Source organism: Miscanthus floridulus, chromosome 2 (assembly GCF_019320115.1).
Source record: "Miscanthus floridulus cultivar M001 chromosome 2, ASM1932011v1, whole genome shotgun sequence".
Lineage (NCBI taxonomy): Eukaryota > Viridiplantae > Streptophyta > Magnoliopsida > Poales > Poaceae > Miscanthus > Miscanthus floridulus.
In genome coordinates this window covers 26,828,454-26,839,616 of record NC_089581.1, presented here as the reverse complement: position 1 = coordinate 26,839,616, position 11,163 = coordinate 26,828,454, and the positions used below count along the sequence as shown (strand labels likewise).

The following is an 11,163-nucleotide window of genomic DNA, read 5'->3' as shown; positions in this document are numbered from 1 at the left end:
TCCATCACTAGCCGCCCCTACAAAAAAATCAAACCGTTGCTAAAAATCATTTTTTACATAGTGTGCCAATTAAGTAAAAATGAAAAGGTGGCACTACAATTAAAGAAGAGAGAGAGAGAGAGGAGGAAATGATTTCTTAATAAGAAACCAAGTCTACATGAGAACCAAGACATAAAATGATATGATATGTAGATGAGTGAGGAAGAAGACATGTAATTGGACAAAAGATCATTTTGTAGAAACCATCCATTGATACCACAGTTTCTTTGTGTAGTGTCTACCCAAATTAAATAGACATGAAAACTACATATGGTTTCTAGCATTGGGAGTGCCCTTAATGACTCTATCGCCTATTAATTACTCACACTAGAACTAAGATGGGTGCAAAATTACATTGATTATTGTAAAATTAAGTAGTAGTACGATTGTACGAACATGCATGGAAAGGTAAGGCCAAAATCATGTATGGAGGTTATCACGACCTTATATTCGGTGCATTTGATTAAAAAAAAAGCTATGCATGGCCGTGCTATAATCTAAGGGCATTTTTTGAGATTCTGCAGCTTCTTCATGAGCAGTTCTGCATAGTTTTATTACCAAATGAGATGGTAATTCTTCACTTACAGCTCATTATTCACTTGCAGCTCATTATTAACAAAGTACAGATAGCTCATTATTAACAAAGTACAGATAGATATTCATGATCCATATTAAGTTATCACATTGTCATACTTTAAATATATGTTTTTTTGTGATCTGTATGTTCCTTTCATAGTTAATCATTTCTAGAATTTATATGGTCTACATATTCTCATGAATGGTCCTATTTATTTTGTTTTGGATGTAGGGAGGAGCTATAGATGGATCCTCTCATGCTTTAGCCAACCTGGACAACAGTGATGGCCATTGATTTGTGTGATGGCAAGAAGTATTTTGTGGAGCTGTAGTCTTTTGCTCATCGGACTACAGGTTATGGCAACAACCAGGGAGGGGCTATAGATGGATCCTCTCATGCTTCAGCCATCCTGGACAACATGGATGGCTTGATTTGTGTGATGGCAGGAAATATTTTGTAGGCTGTAGTCTTTTCTTCATCGGACTACAGGTTATGGCTACAACCAGCAAGTTGGAAGGGCATGTGATGTGCACAGAGGTATTTTGGTCGTCACGCAACAAATGTGGATTCTGCTATTCAAGGCATGTGTGCTAGACTGCTAGTTGTGAAGTAGCAGCTACATATTGTCTATGCACCGCATGCATGCTTGCGTAGAAACAGCTACATATTGCCATCAAAGCTGCATTCTGGTACCAGCAGATTGCTAGCTACCAGCAGATGGCCTCCTGAAGGGTCAAGGCATATCATCTTGAAGGGTCCCAGATTGCGTATTGAGGGCATGTGTGTTTGTGCAGTAGCAAGTTGTGTTGGGAGCTAGATATTGCCTTCATAGGCGTCTGTTAGGAAACTGCCATTTGAACATGTGGCTGTTAGGTACCTAACTAGGAACCGTACTTCAAATTGTGCTAGCTGATAGGTACCTAACTAGAAGGCTAACTAGCCAACAGTAACTATAATTTAGCTTTGGATTGAATTGTATTTGTTATGAACAACTTGGATGATGTTTTAAGACCATCTGTAATATTTATATTACTTGAGTATGGATGAATGGTTGAATGACTTGCTATATAATATTGTTGCGTTGAGTGGTTAAATCAGCTGCTGTTAACAGTAATTTTAATGGCTCAAATAAGCTATATTTTTGAATGTGCAAATTGGCAACCAAATCATTTCCTGTCAGAGATACCATGACGGTAGGTAACTGACGGGGACGACAAATTTTTTCCCTGACGGGTTACTCTCCGGCAGGGAAAGTTTGAATATATCCTGACGGGAACGTAACCGACACGGAAAGTTTGAAGCATCCCTGACGGTTTCATACCCGACAGGAAATATTTTCTGATGGGTGTCTAGCAACCGTCAGGCTAGGCCTTTCCTGACGGTTTCAGCCGTCAGGAAATAGTTACTAACGGTTTTCCGTCAGGGAAGGACCACTTTCCCTATGTGTCTATCCCTGACGGCTCAACCCTGACGGTTACCGTCACGGATAGTCTTTCGTGACGATTTCCGCCGTTTTCCCTGACAGTTATGGCCGTCACGGAAAAAAAATGGCTGGGGTAGTGCATGTGCTTGCACTGGATTTGCTTATCCATTCTTTGCTTTGCTCTTAAACTTGGCTCGATTTCATTGTTCATTCTACTTGCATTTGGGGGCTGGGGCACATGCTTGCATCACGTTTTTTACCCACTATTTTTTCTCTCTCTCTAACATGCCGGAAAACTGTGTCATCGTACTAATACTAGTTAGTAGCAGTCCTATTACAAACTGAATCCACAGCTGGGATTAAATTTTTTTAACACATACATGCCCTTGGAAACACATTACTACCATCCCTAACACAGGATCAACCCACAACAGGCAGGCAGGCAGCCTAGCACCTTAGCATCGTGAGGATCCAAAGGTGTGCCTGGTCTGCAGTTTCTTGCAGGACCAGCTGGACCGACAGCTGAAATCCATCAAGGAGGCGTCTTTTACGCACCTTATAGCTATGTACACGGTATATATGAAGTATATGAGCACGTTACTTATGGTGCATGCAATTTCTTAAGCTGTAACGTGTATCAGAAGCATTTACATTTTGGGAAGCTTGTTCTGAACTATAGTCTTTACATTTCCTATAAGCTTGTTAAGAGGGCTTTGCATGCTATTAAGCTTGTTCCTGAAATTTGCAGAAGGTGCAGGTGACCGGAGCATCAAACATGTGCCATCAGTGCCAGAGAAATGACAATGGAAGAGTTATAAGGTGCCTGCTGGGGTGCAAAATTGTTAAGAGGAGATACTGTGTGAAGTGCAGCAAGCGCTGGTTTGGCTCTTGCAGAATTGATTTTTTATTGAGCTGGCATTATGTTTGTTCTTATGCATCTTGTGTAGTCTCTTTGTAGTATCTTTCTTTCAGTCACCGTGCTAGTGCATTTTATGTCGTTGGATATTGAACTGCCCACTGTTTGTGTTTTTGACATGGCCTAAACAGGTATCCACATTTATCAGAGCATGATTTTGAGGAACGTTGCCCATTTTGTCGAAATATTTGCAACTGTAAGGCTTGTCTGCGTGTACATGTAATAAATAAGGTATGCCTTTTCTGTTTTCATTTGCATTCTATTTCCTGGCCCCAATGCATTTGATTGTATCACATTTCCTTTTCTACAGGTTGACAAATGGAGCGTATCTAGAGACAATACTGTCAAGTTCTCCCTGCGCATTGTGCATTTTCTGATCCCTTGGCTGAAAGATTTTCATGAAGATCAGATGCTTGAGAAGAAGATTGAGGCCTCAATTCAAGGTATTATCATTGCAATGCAATTATATAAACGTCTGGCTTAAGAACATGGATGCTTCTTGTTTGTTATTCCATGTGTTTGTGCTGTTCCTAATTTTCTATTATAGCAGGGATTGATGCATGCAAAGTGAAGGTTCCTCTAGCTACAATTAGACGTGATGCACGGATATGCTGGTTGGTTTGGGTTTACGTACATTGCTGCGTGCAAATTCTTTGTTCCTTGAAGTGTCTAATTCATTGCTATCTTTGTAACAGCAACAACTGCAGGACTTCTATTGCTGACTTCCACAGAAGCTGTAACAATTGTTCCTATGATCTCTGCCTCAGCTGCAGCCAGGAGCTTCGTGGAGGGCATGCTCCTGGTGGTGGTGTTAATAGTGACAAAGCTACTAGTCTAACTGATCATGAAGGCAAGGAAGATTCGCAACAGGGAAGTAGTCGTGGTAAAGTTGCAAGTCAAGAACAATCTGATGGACAGAGTGGCATGCTGATAGGTAGCGCATGTTAGATAATCTACTGTTTCCTTGTGTGAACACATAGTAAGAGAAGACGGCGCCGAAAAGGCTCCCTGCTATGGTACTGTAGCCGCTGTAGAGGCAGGCGCCGAACGGCTCACCTGCCATACTGTAGCCACATGCAGGGACAGACGCATAAGTCAGTTCTACTGTGTTATCTAATCACTGTTACAGCAGGGCAGCTATACTAGGACTAGATTGATAGAGTTGTATAAATAGTTGTCACTGCAACTCAACAAAGAGAGTTCAGATTTGCCATCTCCTATACAGGGCTCCGGCCAACGCTGGTGTTTGTACTGTGTGTGTATGCTCTGTTCTCCCTCTTCTTCTACCTCTAGCCATAGTGTGTGTGGGCGGACAACGCTTGTTCGTGGTCGGCATAGCTAGTGGATGCTCGGCAACACTAGCGGGTGCTCGGCAAGACTAGTGAGTGGTCGACTCACCCGAGCCGGTGATCCTGTGGGCCAACAAGTGAGAGTGCCCAAATCGTAAGCAGGAGAAGAAGGCTGAGGCTCATCTGACGCAAGCTGATGATGATGATGAGGCCACTATCCTGATGGCAACATTCTGTGCACTGCACGATGTCGAGGCCAAGAAGAAGTAAGAGGTGACAACGGTGGAAGGACTGGGGAAGGCTCTGAAGGCTGTCAACCTCGACGAACCGCACGCCCAAGTCCACCTCGGACGTGTGGGCGCCGACCAGGAGCAGCGGTGGTATTTGGACTCTGGTGCCAGCAACCACATGACGGGCTCCAAGGCATCCTTCTCTGAGCTCGACGACGATGTTACCGGTACGGTGAAGTTTGGTGACGGCTCACGGGTGACAATCTAAGTTCGCGGCACCATCATCTTCAGGTGCCAGAACAGGGAGCACCGCGTGCTAACAGATGTATATTACATCCCGCAGCTACGTTCCAGCATCATCAGCATTGGTCAGCTGGATGAGCGCGGTAGCGAGGTACTGATCAAGGACAGAGTCCTTAGGATCAGGGACCGGGAGCAGCGACTTCTTGCTAAGGTGAAGAGGTCCCTGAACCGGTTGTACCTGCTCGACCTGAAGGTAGAGCAGCCGGTGTGCCTGGCGGCAAGGCACACCGAGGAACCGTGGATGTAGCATGCCCGGTTCGGACATCTCAGCTTCGACGCGCTTAGTCGGCTGGAGAAAATGGTCCGAGGGCTACCCCACATCAAGCAGAGGAGGCTACCATTCCCAAAGGCGGCCAAGTATCGTGCGAAGGACGCTCTCGAGCTCATCCACGGCGACCTCTGTGGGCCTATCATGCCAGCTACAAACGATGGTCGGTGGTACTTTCTCCTGCTCGTGGATGATTGCAGTCGCTACATGTGGCTGCAACTCCCGACGAGCAAGGATGAAGCGGCGACGGCGATCAAAAAGTTCAAGATGCATGCGGAGGCCGAGAGCAGCAAGAAGCTCCGCGTGCTGAGGACTGATCGCAGAGGAGAATTCACTTTGGTGGAGTTCGCTGCGTCCTGCGTGGATCAGGATGTGGTGTGACACCATACCGCGCCATACTCGCCACAACAGAATGCCGTGGTAGAGAAGCGGAACCAGACGGTGGTCGGCATGGCTCGATCCATGATGAAGGCCAAAGGCATGCCGGCAAGGTTCTGGGGTGAGGCGGTGAACACGGTGGTGTTCATTCTCAACTGCGCTCCGACCAAGGCCCTAACGGGCAAGACGCCGTTCAAAGCTTGGTATGGGCGCAAGCCGAGCGTGTCCTTTCTCCGGACATTCGGCTGCATTGGCCACGTCAAGAAGACGAAGCCGATCCTCACCAAGTTGGAGGACAGGAGCACACCGATGGTGTTCTTGGGCTACGCGGAGGGTACCTAGGTATACCGGCTCTACGACCCACACGGAGACAAGGTACTTGTCTCACGTGACATCGTGTTCGATGAGAAGATGGCTTGGGACTGGACCAGTCCGAGCACGGGGGAAGCTGGTGGCTTCACCAACACCTTCGTCGTCGAGCACTTGGTCATCCACAGTTGTGGAGATGCTGGGGAAGAGGTGCCGAGCACTCCAGCGACAGAGCCGAGCACTCCTGGGCTAGTGCCAAGCACTTTGGGAGGGATGCCGAGCACGCCAGGAGTGGTGCTGGGAGGTGCTGCAGTGGTGGCGACCACTCCAAGATGGGTGCCGAGCACTCCCGTAGCGGAGCCAAGAGGTCTTGTAGTGGTGCTGACCACTCCTAGACTGAGGTTGAGCACTCCTACAGTGGTGCCAAGCACTGTAGGAGTAGTGACGAGCTATCCAGAAGAAGTGTCGAGCACTGCAACCAGAGTGCTAAGCACTCCGGCAGAACATGGAACTCCATCAACACTGATTGAGTTCGCCTCACCTCCAAGTGACATCACTGAGTTCGTGGATACCTTCCACGAAGGTGAGGAGGTGCGGTTCCGCAGGCTGGACAACATCATCAGCGGCACAAGGCCCTTAGGCCTGGCTGGTTGGTTGCTTAATGACCAAGAACTGCTGCTCGTCGGTGCAGAGGAACCACCCACGTTTGCGCTGGCCGAGCGCGACGGAAACTAGTGATGGGCGATGCTGGAGGAGATGAAGGCGATCGAGGAAAACGAGACATGGCAGCTCGTCGATCCGCCTCTAGGATGCCGTCCGATCAGCCTGAAGTGGGTGTACAAGGTCAAGCGGGACGAGCTCGGCGCCATTGTCAAGCACAAGGCATGCCTCATTGCCCAAGGCTTTGTTCAGCGCGAGGGCATCAACTTCGAGGAAGTCTTTGCGCCAATAGCGCGCAAGGAGTCTGTCCGTTTGCTACTAACCTTAGCAGCAGCAAAGGACTGGCGCGTCCATCACTTGGACGTTAAATCGGCCTTCCTCAATGACGAGCTAGCGGAGACCATCGTCGTCAGGCAACCTCTAGGTTTCACCATCAAAGGAGAGGAGCACAGGGTGCTCTAACTGCGCAAGGCGCTCTACGGGCTGTGATAGGCCCCACAAGCATGGAACGCCAAGCTTGACGCCACGTTGGGTGAGCTTGGGTTCCAGCGGTGCGCAACCGAGCACGCGCTCTACACGTGATGATGGGGGAAAGAGGAGCTCATCGTCGGCGTGTATGTGGATGACTTGATCGTCACCGGCATGCGCACGGAGGACATCAACAGCTTCAAGTGCGAGATGGTGGCTCGTTTTCAAATGAGCGATCTCGGTGCACTCTCCTACTTCCTTGGCATCGAGGTGAGATAGGGGAAGGTGGAACTCATGCTCGGTCAGAGCGCGTATGCCTCTAAGCTGTTGGAGCGGAGCGACATGGCTGAGTGCAAGCTATGCATGGCTTCGATGGAGGAGCAGCTGAAGCTAACGAAGGGCAGCACCATGGCGAAGGTGGATGCAACACTCTACCGGAGCATCGTCGGTAGTCTACGCTACCTAGTCCACACGAGGCTGGACATTACGTTCACCGTGGGCTACGTCAGTCGCTTTATGGAGGATCCCAAAGAGGATCACTGGGTTACGGTGAAGCGGCTACTACGCTACGTCAAGGGGACGGTGGATCAGGGGATCATTTTTTCCAAGACTGGCGGGAGTAGGCTGCAGCTCACTGTGTTCAGCAATGTAGACATGGCGGGGGACATCGACGGACGGCGAAGCACCTCTGGAGTGCTCGTCTTCCTCGGGTTAGCTCCAATTTCATGGCTATCGCTGAAACAGAAGGTGGTGCGCGTTGTCTACGTGCGAGGCAGAGTACATAGTGGTGGCCATAGTGGCGTGCCAAGTTGTGTGGCTCCGCTGGCTGCTGGGCGAGCTGACCGGTGCGGAAGCTCACCCATCAGCACTGATGGTGGACAACCAGCCCGCCATCGCCCTCGTGAAGAATCCGGTTCTACACGACCGGAGCAAACACATCGACGTGAAGTTCTACTTCCTCAGTGACTGTGTCGATGGAGGGCAAATTGTCATCGAGTTCGTCGAAACTGGTCGGCAACTCGCGGACGTCCTCACCAAGCCGCTCGGGCGCCTTCACCTCACGGAGCTGAAGAAGATGATCAGCATGGAGGGGGTACAAGGGATAGCAGTAGGATTAGGAAAAGAATTGTTAGATAATCTACTGTTTTCTTGTGCGAACACACAGCAAGGGAAGGCGGTGCTGAAAAGGCTCCCTGCTGTGGTACTGTAGCCGCTATGGAGGCAGGCGCCGAACGGCTCACCTGTCATACTGTAGCCACATGCAGGGACAGGCGCAGAAGTCAGTCCTGCTGTGTTATCTAGTCACTGTTGTAACAATGCAGCTGTACTAGGACTAGATGGATAGAGTTGTATATATAGTTTGCTACTGCAACTCAACAAAGAGAGTTCAGATTTGCCATCTCCTATACAGGGCTCCGCCCAACGCTGGTGCTTGTACTGTGTGTGTATGCTCTGTTCTCCCTCTTCTTCTACCTCTAGCCATAGTGTATGTGGGCGGACAACGCTTGTTCGTGGTCAACATAGCTAGTGGGTGCTCGGCAACACTAACGGATGCTCGGCAAGACTGGTGAGTGGTCGACTCACCTGAGCCGGTGATCCTGTGGGTCAACAGCGCAGTTTCTATTGAGGACAACAATCCTAGATTGAGAGGGTGGAGGGCAAATAGCAATGGAAGCATACCTTGTCCACCAAATGCATTTGGTGGTTGTGGTAGTTCGCTTCTTGAACTTTAGTGCTTGTTTGAAGAGAAGTTTATTGCTGAGTTACTAGAGAAATCCAATTCCGTGATCAACAATGGAACAAAGCTGGAGTTGGACAGTTCAAAATGTTCCTGTTTTACTGAATCTAGTGACATGAATGACATAACATCTAGGAAATCATCTTGTAGACAGAATTCCTGTGATAACTACATATATTGTCCAACTGCTAGAGATGTTCAAAATGGAAGTCTAGATCATTTCCAGGAGCACTGGTTGAAGGGTCAGCCTGTTGTTGTTCGTGATTCACTTGCATTGACTCCTGGGTTGAGCTGGGAACCAATGGTTATGTGGCGTGCGTTACGAGAAAAGAGAGACAAAAATAAAGACGAAAGACTCTCATTTATCGCTCTTGAATGCCTGACATGGCGTGAGGTTTGTGATATCCTCAATAATTGTTTCTTATTAACGTTTAAGCATTGTTCTAAACTGGAACTGGTGCCGAGGAATGGTGACTACCACATGCATAAAGTGACTTATAAAATCATTGACTGTTAATCTCTATCCAAATTATGAAATATATTTTTTAACAACTAGAATTATGTCGTGTAATCTTCCTAATATTGTTCATTTAATATCCCTTATTAAAACTTCAAATGCAGTTATCCTATACTCCCTCCGTCCCTAAATAAATCAATTCCTAAAATCCGTGCCAGTCAAACTTTTTTTTAGATTTGACTAACTTTATAGAAAAGAGTAACAACTTTTATGATATAAAATGAGCATCTTATGAAAATATATTCTATGATAAATCTAATGATATTAATTTAATATCATAAATCTTAGTGTTTTTTTGTAGAAGTTTAAAATGTTTGACTTCAGACAACTCTAGGAATTAATTCTTTTAAGGACAGAGGGAGTAGTTTCTATTAATACCGGTTCGCTTTTTTATGTACATATCTGTATTATTTTTCTGGTTTTACCATATTTAACTTTATGGCCTTGTAGACCCATAAGATGTTTGGTTGCCATTTCTTAAAAATATATGTCCTATATTGCAACATTTCTTACCTAATCAATTTTTTTTAAACAAAGTTTATAACATCATCGTCGCTTTTATGTACTCAAAATGCAGGTTGATGTAAATATTCACATGTTTTAAGGGGTATTACCGTGGGCTGGTTGGCCCAATGGGTTTGCCTCTGCTTCTTAAGCTTAAAGATTGGCCACCCCATAGCTATATTGAGGAGCGGTTGCCACGACATTGTACCGAGTTTATATCTGCGTTGCTATAACACCCTAAAATTTGCTAATTTGGAAATAGAGTAAAAATGATTTATTTATGAATTCTTGTGTTCATAAAAACATAGAAAAATAATATATTTTTATTAAAATAAAATTTATCATAAGGTTTAGCAACTTTGATCTTGCATTCATGTTGTTGCATAGTATTTTTGTATTGAGTGGTTGTTTCGAAACTCAGAAGAGAATTCAAAACTCATTTGAGAATAGCTTTGGAAATTTAGAAAAGAAAAAGAAAAAGAAGAAAAAGAATTTCCCTTACCCTGTTTTGGCCTGAGTGGCCCAGTTCTCCCTCCTTCCCTCCCGCGCGAGCCCAACTTGGCCTGCTCCCTCCCCCCTCTGTTTTCCCCTCGCGCGGCCAAGGCAACCTGGTCAGGCCAGCTCAGTCCCTCCTTTACTCGCGGCCCGCTCCACTCAGGCCCAACCGCCGTGTCCCTCCCTCTCGAGACGCAGGCCCAGCCGGTGATCCAGTCCGAGCCGCGCTGGTGGTCTTTCCGCCTCGGCCCAACGGCAAGACTAGCCCTCTTCCTTCCCCCTCTCTATCGTCCGCCGGCCCAGTCTTGTCCGCAGCCTGTCTCGCCACGGCAGCACGCTTTCCCTTTTCCTCTCCCTTGCTGCCATCCTGGCCCCATTCCCGCACTCACTGCCACCTAGGCCCGCGTGTCAGCAGCATCTTCCTCCTCACGCCACCGAGCAGGACTCTGCTCCGGAGTCCACCGCACACACAATTCCTTGGGATACGGCGTGTCCCGCACCCAGTGCCCCTATAAAACCTAAGGATCACCATCGCGCTTCCATATTGCATCTACGCGCTGCCCTAGAGCCCTAGCCTCGCTTGTCACTGTCATCGTTTGAATCTCACCGTGAAGACAAACTCACCGCCGCTGCTGTAAGCACCAGAGGCCTCCTCTCCGCTTTCTTTGAACCACTGCCGAGCTCCGAGCCAAGGTTAAGAAACTACCAACGCCTTTCCCTCCTCTCTGTGCTGTTCTCATCAGTGCTGTGGATCATAGGGAGCCACCGTCCGCCCCATCCAGCCTAGTGCCTACACCGAGCTATCTTCGTCTGAGAAAAATGCCTAGGTGAGCTCGCGGTAGTCCTCTCTATGTCCCTGTGTCTTCCCTGTAGAGAAACGGGTCCTCTATGTCTTTTTTGCAATCACCGACGAGGTGCTCTGTTTTCCAGCCATGGCGCCGCCATCGGCTACAGCGCTGGCCACTCCTGTCCCCTCCCAAACGCTCTCGGCCATCCATCTGGAGATCTATGGCCTAGATTAGAAGATCCCTTTCCCTGGTATTTTTATT

General features: G+C 47.7%; 1 pseudogene; it reads left to right on the top strand.

The window, feature by feature from the left end:
- Window positions 1-1,803: 1,803 nt before the first annotated feature.
- On the top strand, window positions 1,804-9,852 carry LOC136536251 (lysine-specific demethylase JMJ26-like; annotated as a pseudogene).
- Window positions 9,853-11,163: the final 1,311 nt, after the last annotated feature.